General features: G+C 42.5%; 1 protein-coding gene across 3 annotated transcripts in view; it reads left to right on the forward strand.

The window, feature by feature from the left end:
• The first annotated feature begins 7,652 nt into the window (after window positions 1-7,652).
• WDFY3 (WD repeat and FYVE domain containing 3) overlaps window positions 7,653-18,845 on the forward strand; it is a 173,662-nt gene continuing 162,469 nt past the window's right edge. For 2 of the 3 annotated variants that reach the window (XM_061350991.1, XM_061350994.1), the window contains exon 1: window positions 7,653-8,043. The gene's annotated coding sequence lies outside the window, so the exon portion shown is untranslated. The remainder of the gene's footprint in view (window positions 8,044-18,845) is intronic. The other variant, XM_061350992.1, reaches the window with a different exon arrangement.

Genomic DNA, 18,845 nt, shown 5'->3' on the forward strand with positions numbered 1-18,845 from the left:
CAAACCCTGTCCTGTCTAACTGACCTGTGTCGCTGGCTTGAACTTCAGAAGTGGATTACATCTAAACCATGATCACTTCTGCATCAGGAGATATAGTTATAGATCTGTGGATGTGGCTCCGTTTCCTTTAAGAAGTCTACATTTTGCATCTGATAGTGGCAATTGGGTGTTGAGAGAAAAACCTGTAGTTTTGCCGTGGTACATGCGTACACGGCTTCCTCCAGAGCTTTTGGTGAAGCATTCATTTTGCCTATCAGAAAAACATGTTGTCAAAAGTTGGTTGGCCAAAATGATGAAACAATACAAAGCCAGGAGTTGCTTCCTTCCTCGTGACTCAAGGTAAATGTTATTTTTACATGTTTAAAATACATATGCTAGTATACAGATGGACAATGTTGCTGACAGATTTGATTTATGTTGATTTATGCAGATTGCTACTGAAAAGCTAAGACCCATTAAATCTGTTTCTTAACCTTGCAATAGAGGGTTTGCAGTACACAAGTACACTGAGCAATGATTGCAGGCTGACAACTAAAATATTCTGGGAAATTAATCGGGGTTGTAAGGAAATCTCATGGTATTGTGGTAACATGGGCCTAGAGACAAACACATCTAGCCACTTGGAAAGCACCAGGTAAACTCTAATCATAGATAGCACCAGCTGTGTGTTTCATTGTCCTCAAGACCACACAAATGCACCAAGGCTATAGCTTATCCTTACTACAATTTCACCTCTCTGGATGTCATGCTTATTTTAGTTTTCCACTTTTCTCAATAGGCAGACTCCTAGGGAACAATCCAGTGAAGATGTGGACCCTGTATCCTTGGTTTAAACCTACTGACAAGATGTGCGCTCTTTCCAGCAGTGTTTCTCATGGCATACTTAGAAGTAGCCCTTAGTCACCTAGCAATCTACTACAGAAAATTATCATCTATTTTTAGAATAGTCAAAAGTTTGGCTAAGAAAAAAACCTCTTTGGAGATGGAGGACACACAGAAAATGCTTCTTATGTTTGAAATGAAATGCTATTCCTGTACCTTGAAGGGAGACTGACAATGTAAGTTGCTGTTAACAAGGCTGCCACAGGCACTGACAGTAGTTTTTGTTGTTTCTTAAAACTAGTTTTATATATGTCATGGCTAATAATATTAGAAGGGCTTCAAGTTGCCTGATTTGTTCATGGGCAAGGGACTGTCAAAGAAATTACTCCTCTACAGTAAGCTACGTACACGTCTAAAAGCTTCAGACTCCCTCCATGTACCAACAAGCAATTCTAATGATGTTAAAGAGGAAGGACTCCCAAGTGCTTATAGTATAACATTGTTCATAAGAGGATCTAGCTCCATTTCGATTGAAAATGTAGGTTTTTTTAGGAACAGATGTGGATAAGGCTAGGAATTAAGTGGAAGTAGCTTACTATGGAAATAAGTTTTTGATCAGCCTTTCTTAAATGACATCAGTCTTCATATAGCTTATCTAGTAATGCTGCCTTTTTTTCTACAGAACTTTAGTAATTTAGCCAAAGGGTTAATGTGGCTTGTTGTTTCCAAAGGACATGGTAAACAATAATAAACAGTAAGTAATAATACATATTTTTAATTAAGATGTTCCTTGTTAATTACTTGTCCACTCTCTGAAAGCTGGAATAAAAGCAGTCCCCTAGTGATTTACGAAATGAGATTGTGCTAAATTTATTTAGTGTCATGATTTTCTGTACTTATTGAAGTCTGTATCATGACAGACTCAGGTTGTCTGCAGGTATGTATAACAGAAGCCTGCAGTGGCAAAAGTTTTGCTTGGCTTCATCAGTCACTCACTGGAAGAGAGAAAGCACTGAATTTGCATCTTGTTAAACCAGACGTTTGAGTTAAAGTGGGAAAATGCAAGTTAAGGCAGTGACAAGAAAGCCCTTTGAGTTATAGCTTTACAAATGTCTTTGCTCATAAACATGTTCTTTCTCTTTGTTCTGTGGAGCTGTACAAGAAGCCATTCGGAAGACTCTTTGGTTCTTAGATTATTCCATGATCTTGAAGCTGTTCTTGGATTAGGATATCTTCCTGCAAAATTGATGGTGGTGTGGGAGTTCTTTTATGTGCAAAAGTGGATTGCAAACCTGAGGTATTGTGACCACTTCATTCCAAAAATTATGCGTTTAAAAATAAATAAGGTATATAACCCACTTCACTCAGTTTTCTTCCAGTGGGAAGCTGACCTGAAGGCCTTGGATTTTTCCTGTGCCTTGGTCAAGAGACAAACAAATTTAAGTTCACAGAAAGAGCTATCTTTATTACTGCTGCATCTAAAATAGAGCAATATATAGGGTTTTATTTGATAAGTCATTTCAATGTCTCCAAGCTACCATTATGGCTTTCTGTGAAAGCCTGTAAAAATAAAAATATCTTAGACAAAAATAACACTCTCTCATTCTAACACTGTGGAGTGTCTCAGTGTGTATTTGGCACATCCTCTGAGGCTGTACCAACAACAATCTGAAATAGGCTGCTGTAAAAGGCGAATCATAAAAATAAGCAGTATTTAGTGTCTTGTCCTGTATTCTTTGAGGCTTCTGACATGTACTGACTAACTGCTCATAGGATAAAATAGTGGGCATCAGAGGAGGTTGTGCAGTGATTGTCAAGGTCAAAGTCAGTTCTGCCAAAAAACCCCACTGAATCTTTGTTCTGTTAAACTGTTTCACAATACCTGATAGCAAAGAGCATCTGCTTGGTTCTTTTTTCAGATGTACTGTGCCGATTTCAGGTTTCTTTTGACATGCGGTAGTAAAACATGTACCTATAGGATTTGTAATAGAAGAGTATTTTACAGGCTCTTGGTGTGAATATGTGTAACTTCATCAGAACAAACAAGGTGTATATTATCCTTAGAACTAAGGGACATATTTTAAAACCATCTTTCCTAAAATCATCTGCCTTAAAAACTGCATGAATACTTGAAGACTTTTCTTTTGGGGGCAAACTACCGTAAAATGCACTTTTTCAGCCTGTTTGAGATTCAGTGTATGCCTTCACAAGCTAGTCTGTCATATGCCATGCAGAATGGTAACACTTTTGAACCACAAAAAGACAACCAGCGGTTTTTGGAGGTCTGTAGGAGTGAACCAGCAGCACTGACCCCACTGCAGGTGAAGCACACCACCAAGAGAGCTCTCTATTTTTTTTCAGTTTCTCCAGAGGCACCAGATGGCAGCATATTTCCCTCACTCGAGTGTGATCTCATCCTCTCGGATTCACTCCTGGGATCATCAGGCTTTGAGGCCATAAGCCGCAATGACCTCAGCTGACCTGCACCTCCTCTGTCGCCGCCTGCTCTTTTTCCCCACTTTCGCTGGATGCGTGGAAGGTGGTCTGAACACAATCAAGGCTCTTGAAACTGTGGTTTCCATTTTGCCTGTGCAGGTCTGAGAATCTGTAGGAATCATCAGCATACAGGCATGTGAAAATTTAGACCCAGGGAGTATGGCTCCAACATCTAAATTTTCTATAACCTCTAAATATCAAGTAACATGCATTTATTTGATTTTTCTGTTTAACTATCTTCTCTTTCCCATGTACACCCATGCACAATGTGATTCTTGTTTACAAGCAAGTTTTGCTTATGTTCTTTTCTATCAGTGTTGTATTCTTTGAATCTTGTAATAATATTTCATTGTACACCAGTTATGTGTGACTAGCTGTGCAACTAGGTTTGTAACCTCTGTAGCAGGAATTCTGTTCTGCACAAATAGGCTGAGGCTGGGCAGGGATTTTGAGAACTGTGCAAGCTTTGGTTTCTTTTACAGTTACAGATGTGACCTAAAGCTTCATGGGCTGGGAATTCTGTTGTTACACTGCCCTCTGTCCTGCTTCTTCCCCTCATCCTCCTGTTCTTGCTGATAACTCCAATGCTGTTTTAGCAGTGGTTTTGTCGTGGAAGTAAAAAACCGAAACCCACGATGTTCAGCTGTAGCTAAATCATCCACCTTTGAACTCTGAACCTGCAGCACTGGGATGCAAATGTTTAATTACTTGAACTATGTGACTAACATCTACAGACAGCAGAAGAAAGGCTATTTATCCTAAATAGGGCTGAGCCCTAGAGAGTAAAGGAGGAGTAGCCCTGGCTGCTGCTGTCCTCCACTGTTACTCCATTAGGTTGCTGGTGTTTTTGCTGTGGTGACTCTGTTAATGCTTTACAAATGCTGTGAGATCAGCACTAAACTATTTGTGGATTGTTTAATTTATTAACTTCTGACAAGCAGCCCACTATTTCTCTGAAGAACATATGTGACAAGGGAATTTCTTTTTTTTTAATTTTTCAAATTTTAGCCAAATTCATCATGAGTGTCACAAGAGACGCGCACTAGTTACTTCAACAGCTCCACCCTTCCTCTTATTCAATACCAAAAGTTATCTGTAAACAAGCAGGAAAGAGAGAGGGAAGAGAACTTCTCAAAGGAATTAATAGAAATCTTGTGTGATGAAAAGGTTAGGCTGCATACATTTGGAAGTGTTATTTTCTTCTTTTAAAAATATCCTAAAAAAGGGGGGGGGAGGGATAAAATTCCCTCTATTTTCTTTCACTTTCTTGTAGTAATTTGTTTTCAGTTCTGTTTTTCCTGTACTTTGGTATTAACTAATATATCTCCACGGTTTTTAAGGATGGATGCAATCCCTTGTGCACAGTTGCTTTGCAAAGTGGAAGAAAAATTAACTGTAAATACTTTACTAACACTGTAATTACTAACCAGCACCTTGTTTGAGAAAGATAAGGAGCTACCTGTGATGAGCTTTGCAAGAGGAGAGGAGGTGTTGAGAAGGTAAAAAGAATGTCTGGTGTCACTCTGTATGGATCATTACAGCTTGGAACTGTGACAACTAACCAAAACATGGGGGACTATAAACAGGAATGCAGTGAGCATTAACTGTGCAAGAAGAAAAAAGCAATATAACTTGGCACTCAGTAAAACTTGTATCTGATGTACAGCTGTCTCTGCAAATTCCACTGCCATCCTGGAAGATTTCTGTGCTTTCCCACTACGTTTACCTCTACCTATAATGAATTAGGAACAGCATAATCTCTGTAAGCTTTGATTCTTACTCAGTAGAATTGGCTAAGATAGATCTTGTTAATCCTTTACATATGAAAGGTGCAAGTATCCTCCTACATATAAATTACAGAGAGAAGATTTGTTTGTTTTGTGAAGTCTAACTGCTATCTACCATTCACAGATGGCATCTTGCACAGTAAGTAAGTGAAATAAGTGTAGGAACAGGCTGATGAAATCAGTGCTTCCCCTTGCTGCAGTCCAGAATGAAAATAGAGCAAGCATGGCCAAATTCTGCCTAGTAGCATGCATCATGGTTTTGCTTCTAGACTGGCATGGCTTACTAACTAAGGACAATGCACCTGTGAAAATTCAGGCATGCAAAGAAATGTACATGTTAGCCTTGAATGGACTGAGATACAGATCCTGGTTGTTTTGTAGCAGAAACACACTCTCCACTGACTTTGAGCTCAGCCTTCACTACAGGGACAAAATATTTCAGTCTGGTATGTGACAGAATGTAACTCAACATACTTTTCCTTTTGTCTATACATTATTCCATGTTGTATGCAAAACGTGGTGAGCACCCTCAAAAGGTATCCCCTGAAAGTAAGTCTACAGTTTCATGTCTTGACCCTTCTCATTTTCCCTTCCTATTCCTTTAACATTTCTCGTATGGCCTCAGCCATAGACAACCATTGGTTGGGTGGTTTTTTTTTTGCATAGCTGACAGTGATAATTCTGTTAGCATATGATGTGGGAAGGAAGCTGCAAAGAGCAGTTGGGTAGAGAGAAAGTGTTTGGGAAAGAGCTTGTTTAAATGCTCTACATCCGGAAAGTGGGGAAAAGTAGGCATTTAGTTAGGAGGCACAAAACAAGATACACGTGGCATAAATTTTAAGTTGTTTTTTTTTTCCAGGGACACAAGAATACCAACTGTTGAAGAGCTTCTGCCACTTATCATATTACAGTGATAGGAATATGATGACATACTGTATATAATTTCTCTTATGGTGTCTATTCTTCACTGAAAAAATTACAGGTATTGCAAAGAGCCAGTCAGTCCCATTCCAGCCCCACTAGCCCAGGCTGTTCTGAGCTGGACTAAATCTTGTTCCTGTTAATACAGTCATGCGTGAAGACACCTTTAGCAAATAAAGACAATGCTGTATTGTATAGGCAAGGAGATCATAAACTTGTCCTTGCTTATTTTGTTTTTTTCTTGGGAGAAATGGAGTTCGCTTAAAGTTACACTTTATCTTCAGTGAGTGCTCCTTAGCAGCTGAATTAGCCTCACTCCAGACATCCATGAGTCTTACGCAGAGGCCTCCTTCACCTAAATGGGAACAGGATGATTTCCACTGTCAGCTGAACAGCAGCACTATCAACCATCAGAAACACTAAATGGATTTACACGTTTGATGCGAACAGACAGAGAAGGAAGACTGGGTAAATGGGGTTTACTCCATTTGCCCTTAAGTACAACAGGGTACATGGCTTCATTTAGAAAGACCCCCTAGTAGAGGGAAGAGGTATAATTTGCCAGTGAAATACAGGGTCTTGGATGATTTGTGCATTGTTTATTGCAGCTTTTACCTCTGCAGTCAGATTCTCCAAACTACTATTTAGTCTTTTCAGTGAAGACTTCAGAAGGGATTTTGTAAATGAAAAACCACCCCAAACAAAACTGGCATGGGGTGAAAGACTGCTAGGTGCTGATTTCTTGATGGATATGAATTTATAAGTGACTAGAAAAAGGCAGAAGGGTATGTGGTCACACACATGTGGACACACCTTTGCACCATTCCCCGGGAGTATCCAAGTAGATGAGGCTTTGCCCCAGGGTTGCAGTGTGTGTGACAGCCTTTGGCTGTTGGGAATTTAACTGAACTTCTGGCTTAATTAGGAAAAGAGTAACTATTTCACTATTTAAATATTTGGATTGTATGTATGAGATTGGCCAGCACAGATGTACCGCGCTTCTTGTGGTCAAAACTTAGAGTTATCTAAGTGGATTTCCCTCAGATGTACACTTCACAAAAAACTAAGGGAGATCACCTCGACCCCAAACCGAAGGTGGCTTCCCTGCTCCTGCGCTGACCCGCGGTTCCTTCCTCATTCCACAGGCAGGCTCCTGGCTGGGACAGCTCTCTTCGCGGCACGCTGGATAGCCTTGTTACCTGCCTGGGCCTGTGGTGAGGGACTGGCGGCGGGGATAGTGAGGGGACGCCGGCTTGCAGTGCTAGGGAAGTGGGATTTTTGTCAGAGGACGGGGAGAAACCAAACTCAGCGCTCTAAAAAGTCAGATAATTATAAAAAGCTCTAGAACCGAGAAGGGGGCCTGTGAGTCTGTCAAGCCGACCCGATCTGGGTGAGCAGAAGAGTCCCTCTGCGAGCAGCCTTCTTGCTGAGGGATCGGGGCGGTGAGCCGATGCCTGAGGGGCTGCTCCCGGGGCCCGCCATTACGGACCAGCTTTCCTGAGGCGGCCTCCTTGGGCCGCGGGAGCAGCGGCGACCGCAGCCAGCCGGGAGGTGGAGGAGGAGGAGCGGAGGGAGGAGGCAGCGCTGGCAGCCGGGCGGGGAGGGGGCATTCGGCGCCGCGCAGGAGGAGGAGGAGGAGGACTAAGATGGCCACCAGCCGCCGCGGGGAGCGGCCCCGCTCCCTCCGCCCCGCCTCGCGCGGCCCCCTCGGCCTGGCCCGGCGTTGATGGGGCAAGAACGACCCCAGCGCCTGGACTCTGCAGCGGTGGCGGTGACTCCCGCCGGAGCCCGCCCGGGCCGCAGCGGGGGAGCCGCCCTCCCGGCCCGGCCCACACCGCCCGGCCGCGGCCACCCCGTCGCGTAACCCCCTCCCCCCTACTCCCGACTCGTGCCCGCGGAAAGGAGCAGGGAGAGCCGAGGAGGCGAAAGGAGAGACCACCTGCTGCCCCCTCCCCGGCCCGGCGGGCCGGGCCGGGCACGGCACAGCGGCACCGACGGAGACCCCCGCCGCCTCCCGGTGAGTGCCTGGCGGCCCTGCCACCGAGCCCCGGCGCTTTGTTGTACGGCCGCTGGGCCCGGCTGCGCCGCGGGGAGACCCGCCACCGTCTCGCTGGCCCGGCGCGGCAGGCTGCAGCCCCCGTCCCCGCCGTGGTACTGGCCCCGCTTGGGTCAGCTCGCCGCGGCCCGGCCGCAGGCCGCGGCGATCGCCTCATTCCCCGGGGATGCCATACGAGCGGACGGCCGCCTCCCTCCGTCGCCGCCGGATTGGAGGAGGGGGCGACGGCGCAGGTGCCTCGGGTGATGGATCATTGTCACTGCACGGGCAAACACCCCTCCATCCCCCAGGGGTTTTTAATGTTTTATTTCAGCGGCCGCTCTTTGACTGCTGTGGGGCGGGAGGCTCAGCTACGCTGGGCTGAGGGGGGCGGGCAGGGGTTGTGCCGGGGCCTCAGCCACCGCGGAGGCGGGTGAGGGAAACCCGGAGGGGACGGCGGAGCCCCGCGGGCGCTGCTGCGGCGCTGGGCCGGTCCGGCGGCCTTTGTTGTGGCGGGGGAGGGCGGTTTTCCCGCGGGAGCCCCGACGGAGATGCGGGAGGGAGCCCCCTGGCTCCAGCCCTCGGGTGTGCGGGAGGGCCGGCTGGGAGCCGGGCCGCGGGATGGGGGGAGACCGCCCGCCGCTCTGGGCCAGCGCGGAGAGGGACACAGGCTCGCAGACGGGTCGTCGGGTCGCTTTTTTCTCCTGTAATTTTATTTTCATTTTTTATGTGGTTATTTTTGTGTCAGTCCTCGAGCTACCGACCCAGTGGTGCGTCAGGGACATTCAAGTTAAAGTACCCATCAGATCCCCAGTGCATCCTGGGGGACAGGGAGGTTGTGGCTCCTGACAAGTCTGGATCATTGTGTGGGGGGATTTGCAGAGATGCTGAGGTACCCGCTGCTTTTCTTCAGCGTCCTGGGAGGTGATCCAGATAGATGAAGAGGTTTGCATGGAGGCCAGTCAGTAGTGCTGGGTGCTGAGGCCCTGTGAGCTATTCACCTTGAAAGAATAGGTCCCTAAATTCTAGCTATGCTTGTGTATGCCTGCATAGAGAGAGACTTATGAAAGAAATTGTGCAGAGGATTAAATGTATTTTGACCTGTAGTTTCATGGATAATCTAACTGAAATTTCTTGGCTAAAAAACTCCCAAGATTTCAGTGTAGACCTGTGGGTCCTGGCCTAATTTTAATGATTGCATTTTGTTTACTTGGCAGCGTAGGTTTATGACAAGGTCTGTGTGTGTCCATGTATTGGATCATGTAATTTTACTATGGAAAACAAATGTTAGGATTACTGTTAAGAAGAGTAAATTTCATATGCTGTACTAAGCACATATGACTAGCTAAGTCATAAGTGGTGCTGCAGCTGTGTTGTTACCTGGTGCCCGTGCATGCCCCTGTGCACAGTTATGGTTGTACAGCTGTATGATGTGCCTGAGCTCACAGATTCCCATGGATCCAGGCTGGGTCTGGAGGGAGCCAGCTTGATTGCATCCTTGGCACATTTTGGTGACAAGCTAGTGACATCTTGAACTAGGCTATATGAACAAACTGTACAGTTTGTGTGAACTGTCATTTCTGCAGTATTTTGCTCATCCTGTGCAATGTTGGTAGACTTGCAGCGTTTGCAAATATGAAAGTTACAGCTATGTGAATTGTTCAGTTGCAGTAAGCCAACCAAATCCTTCTCTATGCTTTTAGATTATAGGCAGGCATGTTTATGAAACAGAATGCTTTGGGTACTGGAAATGTGCATTGATATTAATATGGCATTGTGCCTTTGCTCTATGATCCTGGTCAAGAAGTGCTGATAATCTAACTTTGGCTGTTTATTTGGACTATGAGTAGGCATCTCCACACTATGTAGTGTGGATCTGTTCAGCTCAGTTGGAGCCAATGCTGAAATACTCAACACCATTGACAGGAACGTATTTTAAGTGCTTCAGATTATCAGTGGTGGTAGACTAGAGATCAGTGAATGGTATTTTTCAGTTTGGTATGTCTTTGTTAGGAACTGAACATGTTTGCTTTTCCAATACACTGTGCAGTTTTTAGGTTGCTAGACTTAGAATACAAATATAGTATGTTTTGGGTTACATGGTTGCAGCTTTTAGCCAGCTAATTATCTATTGGATTCAAATTTAAGCAAGTTAAGCCTAATACTGTTGTGATTTTTAGTATCTTAAGCAGCCATTTAAAAATATGTTACAACATTTTTATCTCAAGGTTTAAGTAAGGGTTAGTATGTCCAGTTGATTATTTGCAGTTTGATGCATTGAAATCAGCTACTTGACGATATTGTGTGGTACAATGTGAAAGGAAATTATTACTTTCTTTACAAGCAGTAACAGAAAGAGGCTAAGTAACAAAATTATTGTAATTTCAACCTGGAAGTAACAGGTTTAGTTAGAAGGCTATGCTATCTTGTTCCGTCTTGCTACATGAATTGGCTGAGAAGATGAGCTAGCACTCATCTGAGTGGGTATGAAAACCTTGGTACTTTGTTTACTGGAGCTGTACTGCCAGAAGTATACATGACAAGCAGGTCTTCAGGAGGTACTGATGTGTGTTGCTGTTATAGTAAGACTGGCGGATGTAAAATGCGTTGTGAATTCTTCTATTTCATAGTTCTCTGCAAGTGTTCTGTTGGAATTTTTAGCATACAGAAGACTCCTGGGCTGCTTCATGTGCAGAGTGTGGGGTGAGTGTGGGCATATGTTCTGCTTGCTTAGGACTGTCATGAGGTTGTTAGGAAACTTTGGTGTTAGAGCATGGAGTTTCACTTCCCAAATACTGATGTTAGCTGTTTTGTAGCATTGGGTTGTGGGAATTTACTTCTGTTTCTGAAGATGTGCTAAGATGAGGAATGTACAGAAAAGCCAGTAGTTCCCCCCTGTTAAATTGCTGAAGGACAAATCTGCTGATGTTGATTAGCAGTTCAGTTCATGTTTGTGAGTGATTTTAAGTTGCTGTTGCAAAATAGTGGAAATACTGTTTCAGCAGTGGCCTTTGACTTGCATGACTTCCTGCTGTAAGGAAGTTTTGTATCATTTGTCCAAAATAAACAGATTTTGGAGAGGGTGGATACGGTATGCTATGAGGAACCATACATCTTAGTCACAATTTACACTGTAGTACTTGCCTTTCTGATCATTAGAACTGTGGAAGTCTGTTCTTATGGTATCTTACTGGAATTAAACTTGCATTTTTAAATTGGGAATAGAATCTTTTGTTGGTCTGTAGTACAATTTTTGGTTATGTGTGTAGGGGGAAAATAAATGATTTCTTCATGGCTTTAATACTGAAGCTTTTAACTTCACTGGTTTCCTCCTTGATTCCTTTTTGTTGGTGGTGTTGCTAAGTGCAATAGTACAACATTTAAAATGCCCAAGTTGTGACAAATACTCATGCTATTAGTTTCTTTGAGTTATTTGCAATACTGATTGTTTTTTAAAAAAAATCTTTATTTGTTGTTGCTTATGTGTCCTGAGGGGCCTACAACTTGGGTTGCAAGTATGAGCCTTCACACACCCTTCAGTGTTGAAGAGACTGAGGCACACTGACGTAAGATTGTCACGTGTCTTGCAACAGCTCACTTCTTTAAGTTTGTAATTTGGTTTCCAGTTTTCATCTTTTAATAAACAGTTTCACTCTTGTATAACTCCTGTTATCTTCTGTTGAAGACTTTGTGTCCTGCGTCTGGGCTGTTTACACCTTGTCCAGGCTGGTCAAGAGGGGACAGAACATAATCAGAAGGCCCCTGTGCATATTTGTTTTAACCAGCTGCCCCACAGACAGTATAGAAAGCATCCTGTTTGCACTTTCATTGCTAAAGCTTCTGAGGTTATGTATGAAATTCTGCTGGTGGCTTGTGACATTTTAAGTGAAGTCATTTGTGAGGATGTGGGAGCAGCATCTTAACTTGGGTGATAGCACTGCAAACTTTGCAAGACTGAATATGCATTACTGGTGATCCAGCCTGGAGCGCATCTGTTTGGCAAGCAGCTCATGTTTTGTGATGCATTAGTGCAAGCTTCTGCTTGTTGCTCACTTCCCCTCTTGTTCTGTGATATTAGAGGTAAGTGCATACAGCACCTTGTGTTTGGGTCACCTGTTGGATGGTGAGGATGACTATTTAAGCAAAGTCAGATGATCTGTAGCACAGTTGTTGCATATCTTGCTTTGTCTTTATGCTAATACTGTGTCAGAGCTTAACAGAAGGAGGAATAGGAAATACTGTATAAAACTATTGGGTTAATACTGTGTAGCATTTTGTGACTCCAAGTGGCTTGTTTACACCCTGTATGTTGATTTAATAATCGCCTGTAATTACAAGGATTTTGTGGTGAATGGTGAAGGGGGAACAATCTTTAGCTAATTCTTTCCTCAAGTCTATTGTAAGTGAAGATGACACTCATCTTTTGGGGTGTTTTTTTTCCTGTGGACAGCTCTGGGGCAAAATTTTCTGATTTCTGTTCTGTATGGAAATGTGCACTGGACATACGTTTTGCCAACTGTGCTGATGTTTTTGTGATTTTGAATGACAGCAGGGAATCTTTTTTACTTTTTAATTTTTCTCTCCCAACCTGTTGAACAAAGCTGTGAGCATGGAAGTAAAACTGTCTGTATTGAGATTTTTGGGGAAAAAATTGTTTGACATTTCTTTGGAATTGGATTATTCCAGTGAAAGCTACATGTTGTGTTTTGGGATCTTTCCCTTTTAAGGGAAAATGGTTTTGATTACTTTGATGGCTTTGTGTTTCATCAATGCCCTGTGATGGTTTTCTGCCTGTCTTAAGCATGTGACTTCTCATGCTTCTGTCATATTGCAGAATGTGGACAAATTTGCAGAACTTATTGTAGCACATGTAAAAAGGTATCTTCTAAAATTTTGAAAGTAATAAAACAGTGTTATGCTAGGAAATAGTGAACTCTCTGGAAGAAATGAACGATAAGGGATGTTGAACGGGACAAAGTCCCATAGCTTCATATTTTTTGGATAAAAAGTGATGTGGGAGAAAGATAAGATGGATGCATCTGAATTATAGCAGTCAGATATGCATTAAAAGACTGCTTAGTTCTTATATCTTCATAAATACTGATATTTCCATGTCATGCAATTTATTACCATGCTACAAAGAAAAAGCTTTGAGCAGGTTGGATAACCTAGTGTGTAGATAATAATACATCTGAAAACACACGAAAGAAGTGGAATTTCCAGATGGCTGATTTCATCTCTTTCTTGCTCTAGAGAAATTACAATATTGCACTGAAAATATGTGAGATTTAAACTTCCACTTTTTCAGGTTAGGTGGATTAGTTACATGCCTAACTTAAGCTTCCTGTGTCGAGTCTAAGACACGTATCTTAGAGAAGTCAGACCTTTGGGAGATGGCTTTTGCCTGCTTTCTTCCAGCAACTTTTTCTATGAACTTCCTAGTTGGTAAAAGAAGTTATTCCCTCTCCTGAATATTTTTTTTCTAATGGTCATGTGAGTTTTGGGTTTGGATATGCATATAAGGCTTTCTAGTGGAAGGTTTCAGAGTAGGGGAGCAGTTACCAAAACTGATGCTTAACTTAAAGCAGCTGTGTCAAGTAAGCAAATAGAGGAAAGCAAAACCTTCAGAGCTTGCAGTTTGGTAATGAGATAGGCACGTGGCTAGAAAGGGAAGATGTTCCAGCATATACCTTAGATGTGTTTTAGGGTCCTTCATTTTTGGGACAGTGTGACTTACATGAAAATGTGCATCAAGAGCTCGTAAAAATGATTATCTGGCTTTCTACTTCACTACTAGTTTTGTCAAAGTTATTGCTGTGCATTGGGTATTGGAAAGTAGCTCTACCTGGACTGTTTTGCTGGGGTTTTTTTTCAGTATTGCGCTGACAGGTGGAGTATTGGTGCAAGTGAATCATGTTTTATGTTCTTACATTACCAGATGATTTATTATTTTCAAATGAAGACATAGGAAAAATCTCTATATAATTCAAAGCAGGATGGTTTGATTTGTGGAAACTAATAGCTGATGGGATGTTGCTTCAGAAAGTAGAGTGTATTTGAATGTCATGGCGATAAGTAGTGTTGCTTGAGGCACCTAGCTCTTTCTGTGAACCAGAATCTTAGCTCACAGCTGAACTGTAATAGAAAAAAGTGCTTTGTACACTAGGGGATTCCTAAAGTTTGTGTCTCTTTACTTGGCAGTGTAAGTATATCCCTTTTTTTTTGGTGTAATTTGAGGTTATGAAGGGAAATTACTTTCCTGAGAAAATGGTTAGGGTGTTGTAGAATGGTTTGTGTTGGAAGTGACCTTCAAGATCATCTAGTTCCAACTCCTTGCTACAGGCAGGGACACCTCCCACTAGACCAGGTTGCTCAGAACCCCATCAAGCCTGGCCTTGAACACTGCCAGGGATGGGGCAGCCACGACTTCTCTGTGCAACCTGTTCCAGTGTCTTACCACCCTCATAGTAAAGATTTTTTTCCTAATATCTAACATGAAACTACCCTCTTTCAGTTTAAAGCCATTCCCCCTTGTCCTACCACTACATACCCTTACAAAAATTTCTTTTTCACCTTTCTAGTTGCCCCCCTTCAGGTACTGGAAGGCTGCTGTAAAATCTCCCCTGATACTTTTCCAGACTGAACAAGCCCAGATATCTCAGCCTGTCTTCATAGGAGAGGTGCTCCAGCCTCTGATCATCTTTGTGGCCCATCTCTGGACCCGCTCAAGCAGGTCCACATCCTTCTTATGTTGGTGCCCCCAGAGCTGGACACAGTACTGAAGGTGGGGGTCTCACAAGAATGGAGTAGAGGGGCAGTATCACGTTCCTTGATGTGATGGTTATGCTGCTTTTGACACAGCCCAGTATAAAGTTGGTTTCTGGGCTGAGAGGGCACACTCACATGAGCCAGGTCATGTTGAGCTTCTCATTGAGCAGCACCCCCAAGTCCTTCTCAGGGCTGCCCTCAATCCATTCTCAGCCCAGCCCATATTTGTGTTTGGGATTGCCCTAGTCCAGGTGCAGAATCTTGCATTTGGCCTTATTGAACTTCGTAACATTCCCATGGGTGAATGTCCAGAAGGTATGCTGTAAAATTAAAAATATGACAAAATATCAACTTAGCTTGGTCACAAAACTTCTTTTAAAAGAGTTTTTGAGGGCTTGGATGATGGAGAATCCCAAAAGGGAGGAAGACTGTTCAGAGTGCCTCAGGGAGGGTAAAGATCATTAAGAAGGTTAATCACATAGAAGCACACCTGGCATCATCAGCCTCAGCTTTTGTCCGAGTTTGATTAGACTGGCATGGAGTAGTGGCCTTTGAGCTGTTCACAGTAGGTGGACTGCTTTAGTTGGGTAATATGGTGGCTTCAGTGGCAGTACTAGTTTAAGTGGATCCTGCACCCAAACTGTGGTGAGCAAGGGAATGCTTTCAGTTTTCCTGTTTGTGTTTGTTTTAACACCTTGAAGCTTTTGAATCCTCACTGAATGGGAGAGGGTGTGCTTTAGTGCTCTGACTGGAACAGGAGAAGAGAGTGTTTTCACTGCAGGCTGGTGATAATTGGACTGCTATTCACTGTTTTTATGCTCAGATTCACCACCTCCATAGCTTTCGGAGTGTCTCTGATGATCTTGGGACTTGTCTCTGCAGTTGTATTCTTGTCAAGACTTACTTCTAATGGGGTTTTATGGAGGTCCTTGGGTCTTCATGTGAGAGCCAGGGATGAGATCAAGGCCTTGCTTTGTATTTGCGTGAATGCACAGGGTACAGAATGTGTTGCATAGTAGAATGACAGACAAAGCAGATAACGAGCGTGTTTCTTAATGCAAAAGTTGAGCCTTTTTTTGTTCTCAAGGTTGCTAACCTAAGTTAAAATGTCACAGTGCAGGCCCTCAGTAGTGAGATTGAATCAAGTTATGTCTTTTAAAGCTTTAAGAGCATGAAATAAATGGATTTCTTTTTTTGATACTTTTGAGTCTTGGGCATGCAGTTGTCAATTTTTTCCCACAACTGTGAGGGCTACAACACTTTTGGAATCTTCGCATGGCAAGATGCTCAGAATTGGGATGTCATGAATATGATGAGACTAAAAAGGATGTGGTCAGAGCTTGCAGTATGCTTGTCATCACTGATTTTCTGCCTGATAAAGTGACTGAAGTGGACTGAAATTAATTTTATTTGGAAGTTTCTTTACACTTGCAGAAGAAAGGATGCATCTCTGAACAGGCAGAAGTAAACGTTTGTTATAAGCAGCCATGTGGAATAGGCACAGAAGCAGTCTTGCTATTGCATCACAAAATAAATGCTAATACTTGAGTCAGTAACAGTTGAGCAGTGAGCCACAATAGAAATGTAAAAACAAAGTCTCTGTGGATATGATCTAAGAGGATGCTAATTCGCTTGTTAATTAGGTTTGCAGAAGTTTCTTTTTCACAGTTCTAAGTGTGAGAATAAGCTGATGAAGAATATTTAATTTAGGTTTTGAGTGGCTCATGAAGTAACCAGGGTGTATCTCTTCAAGCTTTTCATTATTATTTGACTGTGGTAACTGCTGGAGACAGAAATATTTTGCTTTCAGTTTCTTACCAGGAACACAACCATGTTCCTAGCAGTGTTGGAGCAGGAGCGGGGGGGGAGAAGGCTTCCTTGCTGTCTCTTTGAAATCCCTTACAATTTCAGTGGTGTACTTAGGGAGACAGAAATCTGGATATGCTATATTTGTAGCTGGATATTTTTTTTTTCCTAGTTACTTGTACAGTTTTTCTGTGTGAATTGGAAGACCATACTGATCAGTTAAACCACCTAAAACTATAACCTATTCTTATTTCAGTAAAGAACATACATGCTTATGTATATGCTTCAAATACACATAATAATCTGAATGTTTGGTTTTGGTGGGTTTGGGGGGGGTTGTTTTTTTTTGTTTGGCTTGGTTTGTTTTTTTCCCCAATAAATGGAAACAGAGGAGGTGTATGTATTGCAAATCATGTACTTAGAAAAATATTTTTTGTCTAGTTATAAATGTCTTTAAAATTGTGATTTTTATGCAAGGAGATCAATATAGTTGATATTTTTCTGGAGTAGCTCAGATTGAATAGAGACTATACCAAGGTGAAGATTTAGCTTCCTCTGGCACAGGCAGACTAAATTTGAAAGATGACAGCTCTCCTCTTTTCTGCTCATCCTCTTTTCTGTCATCCTTTGAGGGTGAATTTGAACTTGCAGCCTGAGTAACGATGAACATTTCAAATGAAAACATAAGCTTATATAAATACTTAAAAAAAAGAATACCACAATTAGCAGGTGTTGATACTGTGTGGAGCTCAGTTCAAGTCTGTCTTGTTGCATTAAGCTGAGGGTTGTGGTGATGAAGTGTATCTGCCTTCTGCAGTACTACTCAATGATGCCTTTGAATAGGAAAGTGGAGCCTCTCAAACACTGCACAGCCATGGGCAATTGAAATACATTCTTGATTTTGGTTAATTTCCCTGTAGCTCCACGTTAGGTTACCAGGGAAGTCTACCAATCTGTGAAGCTCTATGATGGAGTGTCAAATGTTCTGCATCCAGAAACCAATAGTCTCTTGGTCTCTGTTGTTTATAAGAGATGAAGGTTACTTCTTGGAGCTTTCTTGAAATATGGTGTCTTTATAACTATTTCTGTGAATGGCTGTACTAAGAAGTTACACAGGGTTCAGCTGTGGTTTGAGACTGTTCTGGTGTCTGTGTGGAGAGGCAGGAATGGATGTATGCCAGGTTTCTTTTACTTTCACAGCTTGTCTCTGCAAATTTATCCTTGAAAGTGTGCTTAAAGAGGCATGGTGAACTTTGTGTTGCTTTCAAAAATGTATTTAAAAGTTATTTTATGTCTTAGGACATGTCCAAAATGCCCAACAAAACTAAATGTTTTTAGCAGTCCTGTATTGTAATGTATTGCAAAATTCATTTCTTTGGTGATCTGAGAAAGGCTCTCCAGTATCTATGGGTGTCAGGACCATGTTGAAGGGTTTATTCTAGTATTAATGGTGGGGCAAGACTTGAGTTCAACAGACTAACCACAGTTGTCTTTATTATGTGTTGGGAGGGAGGACTTATCTTAAAATTTGATTTCATCTAGGACAGTTTGAATACATCAGAGAAATGTTGGTTGGAAGAGACATCTGGCAGGACATTTGCTAGGGTGTTTTAGCTGGAAGAATAGGGTTTAGAGACCTGACTTTTTTACAGGAAGAGATAAGAGATGGTGAGTATGGGGTGTGCTTTTGATGTACTTTAAGCAGCAAGTTAAGATGTGAATCTTTTAAGTGCAGTGTGAAGCACTATGGCAGTTAGGCAGAGGGTGATTTTTTAATGATTTTTTTCTGTTTTTTTGATGTGATAGTGAAAACAACAGGATCATTCGTTATTTCATAGGATATCAAAGTACTGTGTATTTTACTGTAACTTTTTCACCATTGAGCTTACAACTGGTCTATTTGTTAGATGTCTGCTGTGTTCACTGTTGGTGTGGTGGGCAGCAGTGACTGGTGTCTGTGGCTGGAAGGTCCTGGTGGTGGCTAGTAAACCTTGTTGCAGAGTTAACACAGCACGTGGAAGGGTCTTACCTCTGCCGAGAAGAAAGCAAGCTATTTTTGTGAATTTAAACAAATTGGTTGTAAACAATAAGGGTCCTTTGACCCTTTTACTTTGCTCAAGGAAATAAGCCTGCAGTTAATCAGAGAGAGGGGAGCAGGAGCTCAGTCAGGAACACTCTGACTTGACTGAAAGTTTAGTATTAACTTGGAA

The sequence above is a fragment of the Neopsephotus bourkii genome, unplaced genomic scaffold (assembly GCF_033783945.1).
Source record: "Neopsephotus bourkii isolate Nb327-2 ecotype Australia unplaced genomic scaffold, CSIRO-AGI_Nbou_v1 NB_547, whole genome shotgun sequence".
Classification (NCBI taxonomy): Eukaryota; Metazoa; Chordata; class Aves; order Psittaciformes; family Psittacidae; genus Neopsephotus; species Neopsephotus bourkii.